The following is a 21,601-nucleotide window of genomic DNA, read 5'->3' on the forward strand; positions in this document are numbered from 1 at the left end:
TCTTTTCTGAAGGTATTTTTCCGTAGTATAGCGTTATAGATGAATGAAACGCTGACGGTAAACATTTCAGGGCGGAAAATAATAGATTGATTTGAAATGAGGTATTTAGGAGAGTGCTGAGGATTAAATGGACGGAGCGCGTGGCTTACATGGGCGAACTCAATCGAACTAGAAAGGGGGGGGGGATAAATTTACGACAAATAGTGAAAAAGGGTGGGATCTATTGATAGGATGTCTTATGAAGCTTCAGGGGTCATCAGAGAGATAAAAACGGAATTTTTTAGTGTGAACATAGAGAGACGGGGAGGGGATGTAAAATTGTGCAGGCAGATTTAATCTTCAGCACAATAAGTGGATTGAAATGAGTATTGCTTGTCATAGTTATGAAGAAACAAAGATGTTCTCACAGGTGAGGGTAGTGTGTCGAACTGCATGTGGACATCATTCAGGCAGGAGACCATAAGAGCAACGACTGTTCCACGGATTGATTTTCTAATAGTTCCCTGATATTCATAACAAAACAGTGGATGAGGCTAAATTGGCACACCCTTACACTAAAAAATTTTGTCCCCTACATTCTGCCCGCAGTGGCGACTGAACGTGAGTAATATAGGCGCCGTTCTTACAACTCCCCGAACAGTAGGTTGATTAATACTTTAACATTCAACACACTGTGGTTATCCCATTTCTCTTTAAATTCACTGTTTTCACTTCATACTGTCACATCACATGGTAACACGATACGTTACTTATCTCCTTTTCTGTAAGATTCAGTGAATTATTACTCTGTCACAGAGGTCAAATCTCAGAGAAGATAAACAGAAGTTGCACGGAAGATTATAACCAAACGTCTAAGTATCATGATTGGTTACAGAAATATCAATGAACCTTCCGTCTGCCATCCGACTCACACTCACATACAACTTTGGATGGAACCAAAATCCTCGTTGGCAAGAGAACTACACTGATGTCGTTAAGTCTGTCGGTTTCCGCCATCTGTGTTAAACTGCACGTCGCAATCTCGTCGATATCAATTGTTGGAGAGCTGTACTAGTTTGACTCCATTACCCGTAGCATTGTGCTTCATAGCATGTTTATTCGTGGTATCCATGGTGACACTTAATTCAAGATCCTTGTTACATACCCCATTATACCAGCATACGCTACTCTGGGATACAATTCTCCTAAAGGGTTTCACTATGTCGTTTATACACGTGAATGCATCGAAATATTTTCTTTGACAGAGATATGTCTTCGGAGTAATACTCCTGTTTAGTGCGTAATTGAGCAGACGAACGTGTGCCACTGAGGTCTCGGTTTACATTACTGTAAAGTAGGCTCCTAATTACCCCTCTTCTTGCAAGCAAATGCCTAATGACGCAATATCACCGAAGCAAGAGGTACTTAAGGTCTCTTGCCCCTTGTAGAATAGTTTAGCTGTGGTGCAGTCGGCTTCTTCGTCGAAGTCTTACATTTCTATAAGAGAAAAGCCAGACACAGATGGTATTCCACAGAAAATTGCAACGAGGCGAAGGAGTGATTTGGCTAAGACGTTGTACTTGTCAACAGTATGTGTCCTTTTAAATTTGCATCGGTCGTTCGGATTTAGATTTTCCACGTTTCCATAAATTACATAACTCATTTATCGTCATAGTTGCGTTGAAGATGAGTCAGTTTATATGAGTACATGCCATATCGCAACTAGTAATCACACTACACAGATATCTTCGTTTACAAACTAAAAGTTAACTGCTTGCCTTACACCACTGGTTCAAACCTGCCATATAGATGAACAGATGTGACTCTGGCCAGCAGTAGCATTTTGTCGATTGTGACTCGCAAGGTCTATAATCTATAACTAGCACTACTAAAGTTGCTGCATGGTGCTGTGTTGCTTAAATACAATGAAATGCCAAAGAAAGTTATACACCTGCCTAATATCGTGTGGGGCCCAGCGAGCATTCAAAAGTGCCGCAAAAGGACGTGGCATGCTGTGGAATAATGTCTGAAGTAGTGCTGGAGTGCACTGATCCATGAATCTTGCAGTGCTGTCCGTAAATCCATAAAAGTATGATGGGCTGGAGCTCTCTTGTGAACACCACTTTGTAAGGCATCCCAGATATGCCCAAGAATCTTCATGTCTGAGGAGTCTAGTGGCTAGCGGGAGTGTTTAAACTCAGAAGTCTGTTCCATCAGCCACTCTGTAGCAATTCTGGAAGTGTGGGGTATCGCATTGTCCTGTTTGAATTAACCAAGACCATGCGAAATGGACATGAATGGACGCAGGTGATGAGACAGGATGCTTACGTATGTTCACCCGTCAGAGTCGTATATAGACGTACCAGGGGATCCATATCACTACAACTACACACAAATCGCACTGTAGGAGAGCCTCCACCAGCTTGAACAGTCTCCTACTGACATCCAGGGTTCACTGATTCTTGAGGTTGTCTCCATAACCGTACATGTCCATTCGCTTTCACTGAAGACAATTTTACTCTAGTCTATGAGATTCCAATCCGAAAAGTTATCTGGGTACGCCCCAGACAGCGGTGAGATTCCAACCTGAATGTTGCAATATGTGCGGCCCGACAACCGGAAATAATGCTGTGTGTAACATTTTCTTTTATAGCAAGACTCCTTTGGTCGTCATCCGTTTCACCCTTACACCACTGTGATACGTCGAAATTATTATACACCCCGTTTTTATTGGCCTTCGTAGGAAGACATCCTCGGTTTAGATTTCACCAAGTTAGTGTTCTTCCGCACAGGGCGAGAGCTTCTTCTAATAGTCTTCGTACTTGCCAACCCTAACTTCTACCAGCGAAGTCATCGGATTTCTATCCAATTGAGAATGTCCGGAGTATGATGGCCATGAACCTGAAACCAGCTGACAAATTATCACGCCCTAACGCACCAACTGGAAACGTTATCTTTCAGCAGGACATCCGACAAGCATGTCAATCAATCCCAAGGCCAATAATCGTTTGCAAATAGTCCAGAGGCATACCAACGCATTATTGACTTGCTCAATTTTTTAAGGTCTTCCTCTTCAATGAATCACCCAATTTTAGGAAATTGCGATCATTTTACTGCCTGCTCATGTACATCACGTATACCGATTTCTGTCCCATTCGTATAGTTCCTTTGTGGTGAGTCGTTTTTGTCTTAGAGCGTATAACTGGTTTCTAATATAGTGAATCCCTAGTTTAGTCCTTCTTGAAAACAAGACAGTCGTTTACTCTTTGCAGTCATGGAAGATGTCCAGATTGAGAGAGGTATGTGAAAATTAAAGTTTGGCACATCGGCAGGTTCAGCAATAGAGACAGTTATGAGATGTTGCTGCCTTTTCTTCGCTCCAAACCGAGTGTCCGTTTATTCCAGCTAGTTCTTCATTACACTAATAACAATAACCTACCTGAGCGGGATCTTCCTGCTGATGATGAACAAATTCGATCTCTGGTTTCTTGGCAGTAATCTCAGTTTCCCCAGTCAGTTCTGAAGCGTCGTCCTGAATCGGTGGAGTTTCCTCTGGCACAACCGTCACACTGAAGCGCCCAGTGACACGGACCTGTGGGTGGTTTCATTTTACCATCACTGACTCAGCTACAAAGACATGTGTCTGACACATAAAGAATCTTACACAATGACATCATTTTCTTAAATAGATTATGTATTAAGTATGCATTCCTATGTGTAGCTTATAATAAAAGTGAAGAAGCGTGCTACAGATGTCTGTCAAAAAGTGAGGTATCACACATTGTACAGAACTGAGAGGTCCATATATATAAAGGCGTGGGAACGTTTTATGAGGCAAACTCATCAGAATTATATGTAGGTTGACATGTCTACTGGTGAGGCAGCGAGAAATAGTTAATCGGGTACTTCAAAGTAAACATTTTTAAGATATGCAGGAGTAGGAATATAAGAAACAGGTACACGCAGCGATACATAATGGTTCTACTATGCAGAAGAATCATACCTGCTAAGAGAGTGATGATCTAAAAATATGGGGCATCGTCTGTCATCTGTTTGGTATGCAATGTTTGTGGTGGTTTTTCGTTTACAGTATACAATAAAGCACATACAGACGTACACCAAATACATAGTAAAGTACCCAGTCAACAGTAAACAAGGGAGTTTTCTCTAGAAAATGTTGATTTCATTATTTATTACTACTCTGAAGCATGTGATAAACTTACATAATATGTACAACAATGGTTATATTCTTTGGAGTTAGTAATAGTATATTTATCAGTTATCCAGATAATTAATTACTCTTTTAAATAAAAGTGTTTAATCACATATAAGAGGTTCATATGCCTTTCACTCCATTGTGTCATGGAACCCGAACTTGAATGATTGCTATGCAGTTTTTAATGGTGTACTTCGTATTCACTCCTAAAACGTTACATCCGCTTGACCCTGCATATATTGTTCCTCTTCTTAATTGATAATTTCTAATAAGGCTGACATCTTACGCTTTATCTCAATGAAATACAATTACTTAGGAATGTATGATGGGTATTCACCTGGTGTAGTAGTTTATTTCTCATCAACTGTTCTCTTTTAATAAATCTTTTCTGTTTACATTTATATTACGCTTTAGAACTCAACCAGTGATAATCTAGTGACATCGCTGCGTTATCACCTGGAACTATTTTGTGTACATTTGTACGTGCCACCCTCTTCAGTCAAATCGTTGGCTGATAAGTATGAGGAGCGCTGTTAGCCTTACCCCATCTGTTCCAGATCGCCTCATTCCGTAAAGTGTTGACTTCCCTAGGATATCAGATAGCCAATGTATCCTCTTCACCCGCACAGTTATTAATCTCAAAAGGTATTATCTGACGTCTATCTAGCAGCGCAACTATTGCAAGGCACAACAGTATTTGGAAAGTGCCTGCTATGTCAGCCGCCATGAAAGAAGCGTGTCTCGCTGGGACGTAACGCACCATCGTTGACGTGGTCATTATAAAAATCGTTCTAGATATGGGAATGGACTATGAGTGAAACAGCATGTGTTCTTTCCTACTGGATGCATCCTGTCCATAGCTTAACAGAACATGCGAAATCCGTAATGCTGATCACACAACTTTCCGTCTCCTGCTAAATTATTCATTTACACTGGTTTCGTCCTTGAAATGGACACTTGTCACACATAATACTCTCCTGCGGCTAAGAAGCGCAATGTACTAGCAGAGACTACCATGTATGTCCTGTTTCGCAGATAGTTTTCTTCGGATTACGTGGTTACAAAGATCGTTATAGAGTTTGCCCCTGGGACGTTGCTCAGGCTGTGACAGAAGGTAAGCCACAACATTGTTACATCCACACTTCAAACATTTTAACATCGAAGGCAGACTATTATTCTCAGAAGAAAACAAAATATATGCCGTATTTCTTGTTATAACTTGTTATTCAATAATAACATCGTAATACAACAGTAATCATCTTTAACTTCGGTATAAACAATGATGAATACCGGTATGGACGTACAGACTGGATGGCATATGGTTCAGTTCTGCTAGTAAGTCTGTCAGAAGCTGTACAGAGATGACTACGTTGCCCTTCATTCGCTCTTTCTTTATGGCTTTTGCCATTGATTCCACTTGACCTTTGCCAACTGCACATATGCTCTTAAAATTTCTTATGCTCTTGCAGTCTACTCACCCACATACTCTGCATCAATTATGTAACTACAGGATCACGTCAATCTCAGCATTAGAACAATTGTTCTCAGTATCACAATAGGGCAAAACAGACCTCACCAATGTATAACTGAAGCACTTTGTGTGTGAGATATTTTCGAAGGTAGATGAAGAGATCCCGTGCAGTGTCTTTGTGACTGTCATAGACCATTTCATAAGTTCATTTCGAAACTTACTGAATTTTCACAAGAAATCGAACAATCGTAGCCGTTATCAAACATACTGAATTGGTGTAATAGTGATTCCGTTTCTATCGTCTGTGTTAAGTGGCACATTAACCTTCTCGTCGCCAACAATCGTTGTTGTGCTGTCTTCATTTCTGTGCGCTTTACCTGTCCCTTACTCCTACATAACATGTTAATTTATGGTATTTACACTCATTTGTTTCCAGCTCTTGGCGTCATATCCCATGACATATCCGATTCAAGGGAGTAGTTCAACTGACATAAACTGGTTCAAATTTCTCTGAACACTGCGAGACTTAATTGCTGAGGTTATCAGTCGTCTAGGACTTAGAAGTAGATAAACCTAATTAGCTTAAGGACATCACACACATTCATGCCATGGGCAGGATTCGAACCTGTAGCGCCTAGAGCCGCTCGGCCACACCGGCCGGCTAGTTCAACAAACAGATCTGCCGAATGTCGCTTACACAATTATAGAAGTGTATCACACTTTTCGCTGTAATACTTACAGGTCTTCTCAGTAATATCTCTGTTTAGTGGGTGTTGGCGAGACGAGTCTCTGCATCTGCGGTCGACTTTTACAGTACAGTGAGGTGGGTAGCCGATGTCATCTGTTCTTTCCATAAAATGGAATAGGACGCAATCCACTGATAACAACAGATCAAGTTAAGCTTAGTTGCAAGCCACATTAAGTCCAAATTTGGTGCAGTTGTATGTTTGAGTAAAGTATTACATCTTTCTGAAAGACACAAGGTAAACAAAGATGTATTTCCGAAACAAACTGCAACTTGATGAGTTGGTTCAGACAAAGGACTGGCAATCAGTATGCACTCTGTTAATTTAGCTTTTGCCAGCCGTATTTAAGTTTTCCAGGTTTCCATATATGGCTTAACACTGTTCTCATCATAGTCGCGTTAACACTGAGACAACCGATGTCAGTCGAAATTCGAAATCTCACAACGTGTATACTGCCTTCATCACATACTGTACGTCAGCTACTAATTTTACACGTTTACCTCGAGCTTACGACACCGATGGACAAAAGAAGAGCATTAGAGTTCGGTCAATTGTGAATCACCACGACTGTGGTCTATAATCTGTGCATCTCAAGTCCTTTTAGGCTGACATATGTCACGCTAGGGATATTCCGAACTCATGGCAATTTTACAAGTCAAGCTTACTGTATCTCTGTATTATTTCGTTCGAGCTTAAGTTTACTCTAACGTCTTATAATCAATGGCCTTCAGTACAACTGGGTTGTAATAAAGTTATTCCCTAGTATAGTCGTTCATGGAAATATGACGGTCGACTCCTTTTTATAGTATGACGTCATATCTGGAGCGAAAGAGAATAAAAAAAAAAAAACCTCAGAGTGGGTGATTCTGCAATTCATTCGGTGGAGGTGTAATTGGCTTTTCTCCGCTGCCACCCTGGCAGGCCGTTTCTTCATGCTAGCTATTCATGGTAGTAATGATACTGACTTACCTCAATACGGCCCTCCTGCGGCTCATAGTCTATCTTTGGTTCCATTGCGAAAATTTCAGGTTCAGCACAAATTCCACAAGTGTGGTCCTCAGAACGTGGAATATCTCCAGCCCCCTCTTCCTCGCCGAAGTCCCAACTGAACTCGACCTGTGGGGGGTTTGAGATTATCGTCGCTGACTCGGCTGGAATGGCTTATGTCTAAAGGACAGTTATCTTTAGACACCTGACTCAGCATTCTTAAACAGATTACATATTAAGTAAACAAGCCATAACCATAGAATGCTGTGAACTTGAAATACAGTTCCTTTAGTGTGTATTGAAATTGTAAGATATGTTCAGGTTAGGATAGAAGAAGCAGAGCATTGCTGATACTGTGCGTTGACCAGTTACTGTATACGAGAGTCACGTCTTCGTTGTTCTTCGTTTTCCTTGTTGTTCAAGTTTATACCTAATCTTTCCTTCCCACAGTTATATCCTTGTGTGCGACCGTGGACTTAACTTTGGGTTTTGTAAAAAGTTGAGGGTAGTGTTATTGATCTGTAATAGAATGAATCCCTCACATTATTCTTCATGTAAATGTGAGTGTCAATTGGAGTCTCTCATGTATTGAAAGAAACTACGAAGCTGAAGCGGTTCTCAATAATATTATCTGCCAGTGTAGCTGAATCCGCAGTGCATCTGAGATACAAACTGCTCATTTTTCATGACAGTAGTGATATTGACTCACATCAAGGTGCTCCTCGTGTTTCTTCTGTCGTCTCTTCCTGCGGTTGCGAGCTTGTGCAGGCAGCTGGCAGTCGTGTGCATCAAACGGTGGAATTTCTTCTGCCACGTTTTGCACCTTGAAACGCCCAAACACACGAACCTGTGGAAGTTTCGTTTTTATCATCATTAATTCAGGGAAGACGTCATTGACCTTTCGTACCTAAAGGTTTACATATGTGATCTTTGATAATTAAACGGATTATAAATTAAATATGCAGCAGATAAATGTAGCTGTTAATGAATTTGAACACGGTGCTATTCATGTGTGCTAAAATTTAACCTATCGAATTATGTAGAGAAGTGATAGGTGCAAGTGTGAAAAGGCAAGAAAAGATGTTTATGGAGTGCACTTAGTAGAATTAGATGTAGCTTGGTACGACCCTTGCTAAGGCATCCAGGAACAGTTAACCAGGCACTTGGAAGGTGAAACTGAGGAAATATGCAAATCTCGGAATAGAAGAGTCAGCTTATTGCCGCCGTAGCGTGACAAGATTAAACCCTTGCGAACAGTGATAACAGTCAGGAAACTTGTGATCTAAAAACGCCATTAATTGCGTATGGTATGTTTCAAATGTACCGTTTGTGACGATTTTTTCTTGTTTAATAGTTACGACACTACACCATATAAATTTGAAGTGCAAGCACATTCTGAAATACGCAGGGAATTGCCAGTGAGAGAGTTTACTAACGGAAATGTAAGTTTATTTTCATAACTCTCCCTGTTTCCACAGTAATGTCTCTTAGATTATTCTCCCCATCATCACATGTATTCACGTTTTTGATGGCGACCTGTCAGCATTGAAAAACTACAGGGGGACTCTACGGCTGCATTGTCATCTTTAGTTTAAGAGTCTCCGCTCTATAAGTCCCTTTCTAACACCTCTCCGTGTGGTCTGCAGCCGTTTTTATTTTCTTATCAACTATTATCAACTATTTTTCAAATTTCTAAACCTTCACCAGCATGGCCTCTCGGTAAGCGTGACAGACTTCGGAACTGTAATCTACGTTACATCACACTGGTAACGTGAAAATTTTTATACGATGTATTCGTACTACTTTTTCAGGTTACTGCACACAAATTGCGATTTCGACTTTTTTTTTACAATGGCACGCATTTATACAAGTGTATGGAAGTGCTTAGTTTTATGCACAGGTACTCAAACTAACTCTCCCTACGGACGTATCTTGTGTGCTGGACGTTGAGGTATCGCGTCGAAAACCCTTGGGAGAACTCGGAGGACTTAATTAACTGTTAACATTCGTTTTTCATTTGGTGAAGCTCGAGCTCCGAAGAACGGTATTACGTGTCAGGCGAGTGTACATTCCGAACCCCGAGCAAATTTACAGGGGAAGCTTAGTGCCCGAGTACTATAATTGCGTGTCACCTTACATTTACGTTAGAATCTTGTAAAACAATGCACGATAGTCATACTGGATTGTAATCAGATGTATTTCTAATTTAGTCCTTCATCTACAAATGAAAGTTATCCAACAGAGTCATTGATTCTGCAAAGGATACAATTTGAACTTTATCTGGTAGTACTGATACTGGCTTACCTCTGTAAAACCGTCCTTCAGCGTACAGTCCACACTCTTCTCTCCATCCTTAATGGGACTGGCGGATTCTGGGGTCCATTGGCAGGGAAATATCTCGAAGACAGACGGAACTTCCGCCACCCTCCTATTTCTCAAGCGGGCATACACCTGAAAGTGTGAGTGGTTTATTTTTAATATTACGACTCATACGGGATGTTATATTTGTAATAAATGCGAATATTCTAGACACTTGTCTTACCAGTCTGGAACAGATTTTTATAAAGTAAGCAATCCATATCGGTGACGTTTAGAGTGCGACGAGTGGTGCTACGTAAGGCGGATATAAGTTAAGAAAAATAAGACATCAAATGAATTGGACAACTGGCAGCAACAAAATGGAAAAGTGAAGTATGACCTTTATGGAAAGTGCTAAACAGAATGATAGGCACGTTAATGCCGCTACTGCTACGGAATCCTGTAATATTTAAGCAGACAATTGAAAGGAATGAACTGTATGTACACAAAACGTTTAAGATATGTGAAGCTAATTTGCATAGAAATATACACGAAACACCTAGTGATAGACAGGGTGTTACAAAAAGTTACGGCCAACCTTTCAGGAAACATTCCTCACACACAAAGAAAGAAAATATGTTATGTGGACATGTGTCGGGAAACGCTTACTTTCCATGTTAGAGCTAATTTTATTACTTCTCTTCAAATCACATTAATCATGGAATGGAAACACACAGTAACAGAACGTACCAGCGTGACTTCAATCACTTTGTCACAGGAAATGTTCAAAATGTCCTCCGTTAGCGAGAATACATGCATCCACCCTCCGACGCATGGAATCCCTGATGCGCTGATGCAGCGCTGGAGAATGGCGTATTGTATCACAGCCGTCCACAATACGAGCACGAAGAGTCTCTACATTTGGTACTGGGGTTGCGCAGACAAGAGCTTTCAAATTCCCCCATGAATGAAAGTCAAGGGAATTGAGGTCAGGAGAGCGTGAAGGCCATGGAATTAGTCCGCCTCTACCAATCCATCGGTAACCGAATCTGTTGTCGAGAAGCGTACGAACACTTCGACTGAAATGTGCAGGAGCTCCATCGTGCATGAACCACATGTTGTGTCGTACTTGTGAAGGCACATGCTCTAGCAACACAGGTAGAGTATCCCGTATGAAATCATGATAACGAGCTCCATTGAGTGAAGGTGGAAGAACATGGGGTCCAATGAAGGCATCACCAACAATGCCTGCCCAAACGTTCCCAGAAAATCTGTGTTGATGACGTGATTGCACAATTGCCACACATCTTGGTTGTGAAAATTTACTATTTGATCTCGTTGGAATGAAGCCTCATCCGTAAAGAGAACATTTGCACTGAAATAAGGATTGACACATTGTTGGATGAACCATTCGCACAAGTGTACCAGTGGAGCCCAGTCAGCTGCTGATAGTGCCTGCACATGATGTACATGGTACGGAAACAACTGGTTCTCCCGTAGCACTCTCCATACAGTGACGTGGTCAACGTTACCTTGTACAGCAGCAACTTCTCTGGCGCTGACAGTAGGGTTATCGTCAACTGCACGAAGAATGGCCTCGTCCATCACAGGTGACCTCGTCGTTCTAGGTCTTGCCCAGTCGCGAGTCATAGGCTGGAATGTTCCGTGCTCCCTAAGACGCCGATCAATTGCTCCTAACGTCTTCCTGTCGGAACACCTTCGTTCTGGAAATCTGTCTCGATACAAACGTACCGCGCCACGGCTACTGCTCCGTGCTAATAAAAAAAATGGTTCAAATGGCTCTGAGCACTACGGGACTTAACTTCTGTGGTCATCAGTCCCCTAGAACTTAGAACTACTTAAACCTAACTAACCTAAGGACATCACAAACATCCATGCCCGAGGCAGGATTCGAACCTGCGACCATAGCAGTCTCGCGGTTCCGGACTGCGCGCCTAGAACCACTAGACCACCGCGGCCGGCCCGTGCTAATCCATACATCAAATGGGCATCTGCCAACTCCGCATTTGTAAACATTGCACTGACTGCAAAACCACGTTCGTTATGAACACCAACCTGTTGATGCTACGTACTGATGTGCTTGATGCTAGTACTGTAGAGAAATGAGTCGCATGTCAATACAAGCAACGAAGTCAACATTACCTTCCTTCAATTGGACCAACTGGTGGTGAATCGAGGAAGTACAGTACATACTGACGAAACTAAAATGATCTCTAGCATGGAAATTAAGTATTCCCGAACACATGTCCACATAACATCTTTTCTCTATTAGTGTGTGAGGAACGTTTCCTGAAAGGTTGGCCGTAGCTTTTTTTTACTCCCTGTATGAAGGTCAGAATAAGTTAGACTAAGAATCGAATACGGGACCTTTGCCGTTCTTTGAATGCGGAACTTAGGAGATGAGTTATTGGTGGACGTACAGCTGTGAGGACAGGTCGTGTTTCGTGTTTTGTTAGTTTTGTCGAGATAGCACGTGCCCACGGAATTCCGAGTTCCCGAGTTCGAGACACGTTGCTGCATACAATTTTAATTTGCCACTAAATTTCAGATATGTAGCAGTTATAAACATAAAAGCTTCTTAACGAAAGTGTAGCTTTATGGTGATAATACTACTCTAAATTCTCTGCGAATCAAATTGAATTAACATTATATCCTATGCAGTTGTTAACAACATATAAGTCAGATTTTCTGAGATTAATTGTTGCAAGAAAAGTATGAAGCCACGTATAATACATTCAGACTCATCACGCGATTTTCTGTATTAGTATCTCTACGTTTGCAGTTGCTCCAAATTTATTAATTCTACCTTTCGTTTGCCAGTTAACGCCCGTAATATTAGACACATTTCTGTCTATGGACACTGTAATTTTATTTAGTTATTGTCCTGTTATATGCCGTTTTCTTAGACTTGGTGCGTATCTAGGAATGTGTTCTGGTCTGCCAGTTACAGAATTGCTTTCTAATACGTAATTCGCTATCAGTTTTTTTATAACATTTTCGTGCCAAATGTATATCATCTTATGTTTTTGTATCGTTCCAGCATCTATGCTGCAGTTGAACAAGAGCTGTAGTTGTCCATTAAACAGTGTAGTCGCGCTGTCAGTGGAACAACGTGAATACATTGGTATGCGACAGTTCATTCAGCGAAATTATCTCTATTCATAAGCTCAAGGAGCGTTCTGATGTATACGCCATGAACGTTTAGCCAGTAGATGCTTCCAATTCCCAAAGGATTTCAGATAATCTATGTTCGAACACCTCCCCTTCCCCAGCGCAACACTAAACTCTAAGGCTATAATCCAAAGATTCATTCATCCTATGTCCCTCTTAGATCACATTTCGTGCTGAGTTGACGATATCATCACACACAAATCACAAAGTTGGCGTGGTGTAATTGTGGACTGGGACAGTCAATGTCATATTTGTGATGAAACGCTTGTATTCTGTCTACCACATTAAGGTCGATCACGGAAATTCTGAAAATTCATTGCACCCTTATGACTGTTAAATGAGCGCACTTGCCCTGTTTACGTTGCTAATGTCAAAACTGGTTACAAGGAATGGTTGTCTGAGACGTAGTTAAGGCATTCAGCGGGGGTATACGCCTATAAACCTTTCATCGCTCTGGTTCGCTGTCTTCAGACTTCGAAATTTGAAATTAGCGCCTCGCTGTTTGGTGCCTACAGTCAAGGAGTAGTCTGTGGCGTATAATATTTCCGGTTTGTTTCCATCCTTGAGTCATCATTCCAACGTTCGTCCTGAGCAACGTCTAAAAATTAAATGTTGCTTTAAGCAACATCATCAGATTTCCGGACCACCTCGGACATCTGCCTCAATCTGACAAGGTAATTCTGCCTCTGCTACAGTCGTCAATTAAACAAAGTCTATAAGGGAGCTACCTAAGGTCTAGATCAGAGAATTCAAATCCATGTCTCTCTGCAAGATCTTGTAAGAGACACACCGACACAGGAAAGGTAGTAAATCATTATCAAACATGTCCAAAAACGAAAACCTTAGGGATAGATAGTGACGGAAAGTAATGTAGATACCAAATTATAAATGGGCTAGAAGATCTGCTCATTATTTGTGTATTTGTTTAACCATATCATCAGTAAGGTATGAGGAACTTCAAAGGAAGGAAATCTGGAGTTAATGTAGAGAGAATTACTCCATTGTATCGCACTTAAAGATAATACTGTATCAAAGACAATTAGTGGAAACCGTATGTAAAACACACTTTAAAATATTTCAGCAATTGTAAGAAAGGCTGAAGATGAATAAATAGCCAAAAGCCAAATCTATCATTAGAAGCACGTCAGAAAAGTGGAGGTCGTCTAACATCGTAAATGAGAGAGATTAAACAAACAGAGTTCATGACTATTATATAGGGACCTTAATTTCTGAAGGCAGCATATGAACGATAGTAACAGAAAAAAATAACAGTCTCAGCTAAGGCTGCTATCGATGAAGAAGACAAGTACTAGGGAAAAAAATCGTTTATTATACAAGAGAATTGAGGTATAAGTCAAGACGATCCTCTGTAGTCGTGTAGTGCAGAATAGAGATAAAAAAAATAAACCTTTGCTAAGGCGTTCATTCTGGATGTGCTCCTACATGGCTGGGAAAGCTGATCATTCTGGAAGTCAGACAGAAGGCGCTTCGAACCGAATGAAATGTTGAAATTCGTAGAAGAGGCTGATAAGCTGCTGGACAGATAGAGAAATTAGCGAAGATGTTCTGCAAGAGACCAATGAACAGAGAACCCCCTCAGAGACCACCCAAAAAAAGAAGAGAAATGGCGTTGGACATTTATTGAGGGAATAACAAGTTATCAACATGTAGGAACGAAGGAGTTGGAGAGAAATTCGAGTCCCGGTACAGAAGTCCAGTAGATGAAAATTCAAAGACATTAACAAAACTACAAAATTATCAATAAATGAAAAGAACAACACAAAGTAGGGGAGAATTGTAACAGTGTCTGGTACAGCCTCTAGAAGATGACTGTAAGGAGCTTGTCACGTATTTTGTTACTTGTTCATTTCCATTTATTCCCGCAGCTTCATCTCGCTATTGGAACAAAGAAAGTATTTGTCTGATCCTCGAATCGGTCGTGGAATGGCTAGAAACCATCAAGTAAGCATGATGGTGGGCGGGAGCAAGTGGGGTTTTACGCATAGAACTCATAAATGAGCCCACAGATCAATCCATGAGCATTCCCTCCCATCAGGACTATAATTTCCTTAAAGTTTGCTACATTCAGTTTGCTGCCATCATCCTGCTGAGATCTCGTATGCTTTTGACGAATGAGATGAATCCGAGGGCTCATAAAGAACACGAAAATTGCAAGCCGCCCTAGACTGCAGAAAACTAAATGTTCACTAAACGCAGATCCTCATTAATGACGTCCTGAAATGAATGTTCTGTCCAATAACTCTGGATAATTGCATGATGTCAGAAATGGGAAAACACGTTACACTTCTCAGAGATGCGCCCATGGAAGAATACTGATAACGTAAATAAGCCTAAAACGTATTGGAATCTACTGTGCCACTATTTTATGACCGCTTAGTTTGCGGCAGTGTGACTTGTCTGAGTCATGTGTACTAAGAGAAGTGAAATTATACAATATAAAGTATAAAGTTTTCCTAAAATAATTGACCGTCCGCCAATTGCTACTCCTAAATATTGTCAAAACGAACGGGGTTTAATCCTTCCAGACTGATGTTTTAACGATTTCACCGACATAAGTGTATCAGTAACGTCTAAATGTAATTTTCGGGTGCGTTCCAATGCACCTTGTTTCACTATTTCTCAAAGACAACATGCCGGTGTCCCCAGCGTTTTAACTGATCGTAACATTGCGTATAGTAACTGCCTCCTAGTACTGCGAATTTAAGTGTATAGCCTTCTTCCATCAGACCGTTAACATCTACATACGTGTAATACAATATACAGACTCCGTATGAACACAGATTGTGTAAATGCTTGTTATATTTGTGTCAATGGGCTAAAATGACAATTGCAAAAGTTTGTCTCTCCTGTGCATGAATCTCAATGTGCGACCAACGAAAATATGGATAACATGCGATATAAGGAAACGCTAGTGGGTCTGCGATTTTCATACACCTTGGAGTTGCTCAATGCTCACCTTCTCCATGTCCACTTTCCGTTTATCATCATAGACTTCTGTCAAATGCGCTTTCTTTGATTTGCCCCCAAAACGATGTGTCTTCTTCCTGCAGGGAAGACACAGACAGCATAAAATGCTGTATAGTACCTGTGAACACAAAAGAACGTTACAACACATGTGACTCAGAGTTAATACATTAAGTCAGCAAAATTACGCCACCTCAAACTTTTAATGCAGAGGAGTCAGAAGTTGGTAATTTTTTGTTGAATTGACCCTTTCCTCAGTCTGTCGGAAAAAATAACCTACAACAGTAAAATATCACACGAAGACTGTTGGAAGCTCACGGACCATTTCCTTCCTTCCTCTATTCAAGTTGAACAATGAGTCCTTCTTGTCATATCGTGAGGCAGGCACACCAGCGGTGTTCAGGACTTTCACGACCAATGACAGACGCTATCAAGACACACAAAACATCTGAAGCATCATATTAACAACCGAGGTACCGTCCCCCACCAAACCTCGGTTATACATGAGAGATTTAAGAAATGGTATTGTAGGCATTATTACTTATCGCGGTTTTCAGGATCATTCTGTGGAGTGTTCATTCGTCCATAGACAATAGAGTCTGCCAAGAGATTTCGTATCCAAATATAACCGCAACTTGTGTTTTCGAAACGTTGTTCGCGGTAGACTGGCGTATCGGAAGAATCTTAAGAAAATTTAGCTCTTCAACAAAAGAAGTGACATATAAAACGCTTGTTCCCCGATTTTTGAGTATTGTTCATCTACCTGGGATCCCTGTCAGGTAGGACTGATAGATTAGATAGAGAAGATCTAACGAAGAGCTGCACGTTTCATGACGATATCGTTTAGCTGGCGAGATAGCGTTATGGAGACGCTAAACAAACCCCACTGGCAGACGTTACAAGAGAGTCGTTGTACATCACGGTGAGATTTGCTATTGAAATTTCCGGACAACACTTTTCAGGAGGAGTCGGACAATGTATTACTTCCCACCAAACACATCACGCGTATTGACTACTGGAGAAAATTCGAGAAATTATAGCCAATACAGAGGCTTCGCGACAATCATTCTTCCCAATGAGACAGGTTGGAGGGATCGAATAGTGGTACCGAAAGTACCCTCCGACACACACCATTAGGTGGCTTGCGGAGTATGATGTAGACGTAGGGGTATATATGAACTGTAGAGCGTTCTTTTTTATCAGGTCGAGCAGACCAGAGTGGAAAGGCGGTGTCCCTGTCCTGCCGTGGAAAGAAGACACTTTTTCGGAAGCAATGATCACGCCTCTACTGTAAGACTGTAGATATCGGTAGCACATATACAATTACGTTTTGTATCATTCAGCATGTTATCGGCACATTGATCCCTGTAAAGCAATATAAACGAAGGGGATTGAAATACTTGAATAAATCTCTGGTGTTCTCTGGGACTCTCAACGGTTACATGTCAAGTTGGGGAAATGCGATCCAAGAGGAAAACTTCCTATCTGAGCAAAAAAGACGAATACGCTCCTCTTTTAAGTGACTCTGACTGAAGTGTGATGTACCAGTTGCCTCAGCACTTATAAATTTTTCCCAAATGTTTCGCGTGGGATCATAAAGGCATTCTTTTTAAAATGCAACTCATCACTCATTGACAAAACATAATCTAACTGTAACTCACTCACACTCACTAGTCCTTCGCTGTAACCGCTCATACTCATTCACTCCCACTTACTCGTTATCACTGTCTGATGCATCCCAGCTCGTTGACATTATCTCTTTGTGTATCTCTGTCACTGTCTCATGTCTCACAGCCACTTACTCCTTCGTGCTGCCCTACTACTACTGCTTACCCTCGCTGTAGTTGTTTGCCACTTGCCACTTATTCCTACTACCTTATTCACACCTTCCCAGAACTCTTCTGATGACCATGAAGAAACCTTACCCGTGCTATGCTACTTTATAAACTACGTTATCGGCTCGCACCGTTTTACGCTTCTTCGTTCCAGGTTAACAGCTCTGTGATATGGCGGAATACGGAATCCTCACACATGACTGCGCAGGATTGAATAGCGCATATGCACTGTAAGATCTCTTTATCTTGAGACGACATCCTGCACCGCTGTAAGACAGATGCTAAAACTAACAGGCTGCAAAAAAATAGAACTGGATAATTTATTGTGAAACGATGAATACAATTAAGTTGTCCGCTGTTTGGAATACAAGAAGATAACTCTTAAATATTAATTGGAACCCGGACAAGATGTTAGATGTTGGTGTTGACAACGAGGTTTTTCTTACGACTCTAGTGCCCCTATTCCATCACTAGTCATAGTATCTGACCATATCCTGTGATCACCGTTTCAGCTGAAACAGCTAAAGTGAATGCTAAAGCCCTCGACGGACGCTTTCCTAGGAGTGGATCATAATAACTATCCTACGCTGTGGAACATGTCAAGTCGTGTGTTGACAACATTTCCACAAATATTAAAAGGTACCTGTATGGGACTTTGCTTCTTCACTGAACAATTCAAATAATGCTTACAACTCTTTGACCTAAAGCAATGTCGGAAGTACAACGTCGTCTTGAGCCAGACGAACGCTTGAAAGTTTTATTAAGACCCATTTGATCATGGTGTTGACTCATCGTCCAGTCATTCCAGCACTCAATCAATCTCCGGATCACATAACATAACCGACATTGCAGTTGGAGAAATCGCGCATGGCAGAGCACGCGCTTCGTTACACCGACAACATAGTAAAATAGGCCGACAGTGACTTTCTGGCTGTAGAAAATAGCTATCACACCCGCTTGTTCAGAGAAGCTATAGTAATACACAGAGGCGAGACTAGGTTCAGCAAGAATGAACAAATCATCAAGGTAAACGGATCCTGGATTTCCGAGTTGCAGCGTATGACCTTTGCAGATAGCAAGAGGAGTAGCGCACCGCAAATGACCGCAGAGAAGCACTAGGTCGTTGGCGAACCAGTTACATTTTGACTGAGGTCGCGAGCTCGGCTCCAGTCCACCACCAGCAATGGAGGATGAAGCTACGACAATGTCAACCACTCGTACTGGCGAAACGTCGGAAAATCATCAGACAAACGTCGGCCGAAGAGTCCGAGAAAGAACCCAGAAGGCAGCTTGTCAACAAGTGGCGATGCAAGCCTTAACAATTTTGAAGTGTGTTTAGTTCATATTTTGACATTGTACTCTACTATAGTAACTCCAACACGATGCTCCTTTTTGGATACTCATAATAGAAGAACACACCACTTAACGAACAAATCTGTTTGTTAACTGTTATGTTTTTCTATGTTGACGCAATATAGAATTTGTAATTTGTAATGTATGATATCAAACGTCGTAATTCCAACGGTGCTTGTCGTATTCTGATGTCTCTTCCCCACAAAAGCGGCTCCGAGGGGGCCTTTACGTTATGCTCGTCAACAGATGCCAAGATTTCTGTTTAATACTGCATGACGAATAAAGATCAGATTATTTCCCTTATGTTCTGGCAACAAACTTACAGTAAGAGGCGTAAAATAGTTTCTTATCAGCTTTTCGAACATCAACAAAGAAAAGTGTCACCCCTTCAAAAAATAATGAAGAACACGATAGTCATGGTGTTAGAAAAGGATACAGCACACGTATCCTATCACACTTCTTCAGGGTACTAGATGTGACTGATCTCTCTATCCCAAAAACGACATGGTTCTTCGTTACTGGTTGACGACTCTGTGACATACTGAAATACGAAATCCTCACAAATTATTGCATAACGTCCACTAGCGCTTAAGGATACAGGGTAATTTTCCGGCTCAATATTACGTAAAAATCAACACCTACTTCTTTCAGGCACTATATGTAATGCATATGTTTTACTGATCTTTTGTCAATATCAGGTAATGCAGCACACTGTCTAAACAAATTAAAAGTATTTGGAATATTTTTGAGACTGCTTTGGATCATTAAAAAGATTATAAAAAATTAATGCATTCTTTTTTCCAAAATGGTTCCTCATATTGAGGTACAATTTAAGCCAACGTTATAAATATGAAGGAGATCAGATTTTTACCAGATCCGCTTGACATGATGGCTGAGGTACTAGACCTGTTTAATTCCACCTCTTATAGATATTACAAAGATAAAAAAATACCACATATTACTTTTTAGTTTTTATAATTTTTTCCCAATAAAAATGTTATTTTTTCTATAATTTACTTGATTATGCAATAAAGGTTAAGTCAACTACATAAGTATGGAGTATTGCAAGACATTTTCTAAGCAAAACGCTGTCACTCAGATCTCTAACAATTAGTTTCATTTCATTCGTAACAAGCTCAAGAAGAGAATGCTTATGATGGTATATTTGACCACTTTCTTTTGCTTTATGGTAACTACACCAAGAATCTGCTTCTTTAGGCTAAAGTCTGTGAACAGGGCGGTCATCTGTCGACAACTTATGGAAGTACGTGCCCCTTCAGCTTTTCTCATTGCCGTAACATCATTCAGAGGTGCAGTTCGTCTAATGGCCAGTCCATAGTACCTCTGAAGAAGGTCTGTTTCAGTTTTTGTCAATCTGCCTCGGCCAGACACAGATTTTCCATCAAATAGAAACTTTACTTTCATTTCTCTTCGTAGCTTCCCCAACCTAGCACCCATCCTCTTTGGCACTTGCCAACGTATTACCAACGTATCACCATAAACATTGAACTCATTAATGTTAATGAAAACTTTAGAGTCCCCTTCGCCTAGGTACTTCGTATATGTAACGTTGTATTCAAGCACCAACCTCTGAATCATTTTAGAACTCCATCACACTCCATACTTCCACTGTAAGCATCATAATTCTTAGAACATTGATGTTCAATATGTCATTCAGTGTTACCATGGCAGGTGTGGTAGTACTTACATAAGCACTCAACATCAACTACTTTTCCATTCTCTAGAGACGCAGCACTTACAAGACCATTCAATGAACGATGTCCTCGACGTTGCCATGTCCCATCGAGTGCAACCGCAATGTCCCTGGTTCCACTAATAGTTACAGTTTCGTCTATTGCACGTTTCACAGATGGCTTAGACACAGGCGTCAAGGCACTCATTGCATACACTAACTTAAAATTCATATCATATGAATTCTGCACAATGTTCGAAGTCATTTTCGAGGTAGATTTATTGCAGGATCTACACAGAACAACTAATTTGACGGTAAGCCCTTCTTGCTACTTTATTGTTCAGTTATTTCCAGGCAGCCTACATCATCACATTGTTTACATTTAGTCACTCCCTTCATCAAAGACGATAAGATGTCCACATAAACAACAACAATTCCACTACAAACAGTGTCATTGTTAAGATAAAAATTTGAATCACTAGGATGCGTGACATATGGGAGATTCATCCCTGAAGATTTGATTCATAGGTTACTTTCAACAGTGTCGTTTGCTTTGTTTGTGAACTGCTTACCACACCATTTTCTTATATTGAATTTCTTGATGCGTGACATAGTTCGTATTTTTTGCACACTAAAGTATATGAACTTCCACAAATATATGTAGCACTTGAGCAACAATCATTCAGTAACACGTGAACAAACTGCTTCAGCGAAACAAAAGTACATACTAGCAAAGATAATCAGCTACTGACACTAGAAAGCTGCACTGTTACGAACATATACAATGTATTCTACGTATAACCGCTGCAAACAGAAGGTTTACAGTTATATTCGAAATAATACTGG

Source organism: Schistocerca piceifrons, chromosome 6 (assembly GCF_021461385.2).
Source record: "Schistocerca piceifrons isolate TAMUIC-IGC-003096 chromosome 6, iqSchPice1.1, whole genome shotgun sequence".
Taxonomy (NCBI): Eukaryota; Metazoa; Arthropoda; class Insecta; order Orthoptera; family Acrididae; genus Schistocerca; species Schistocerca piceifrons.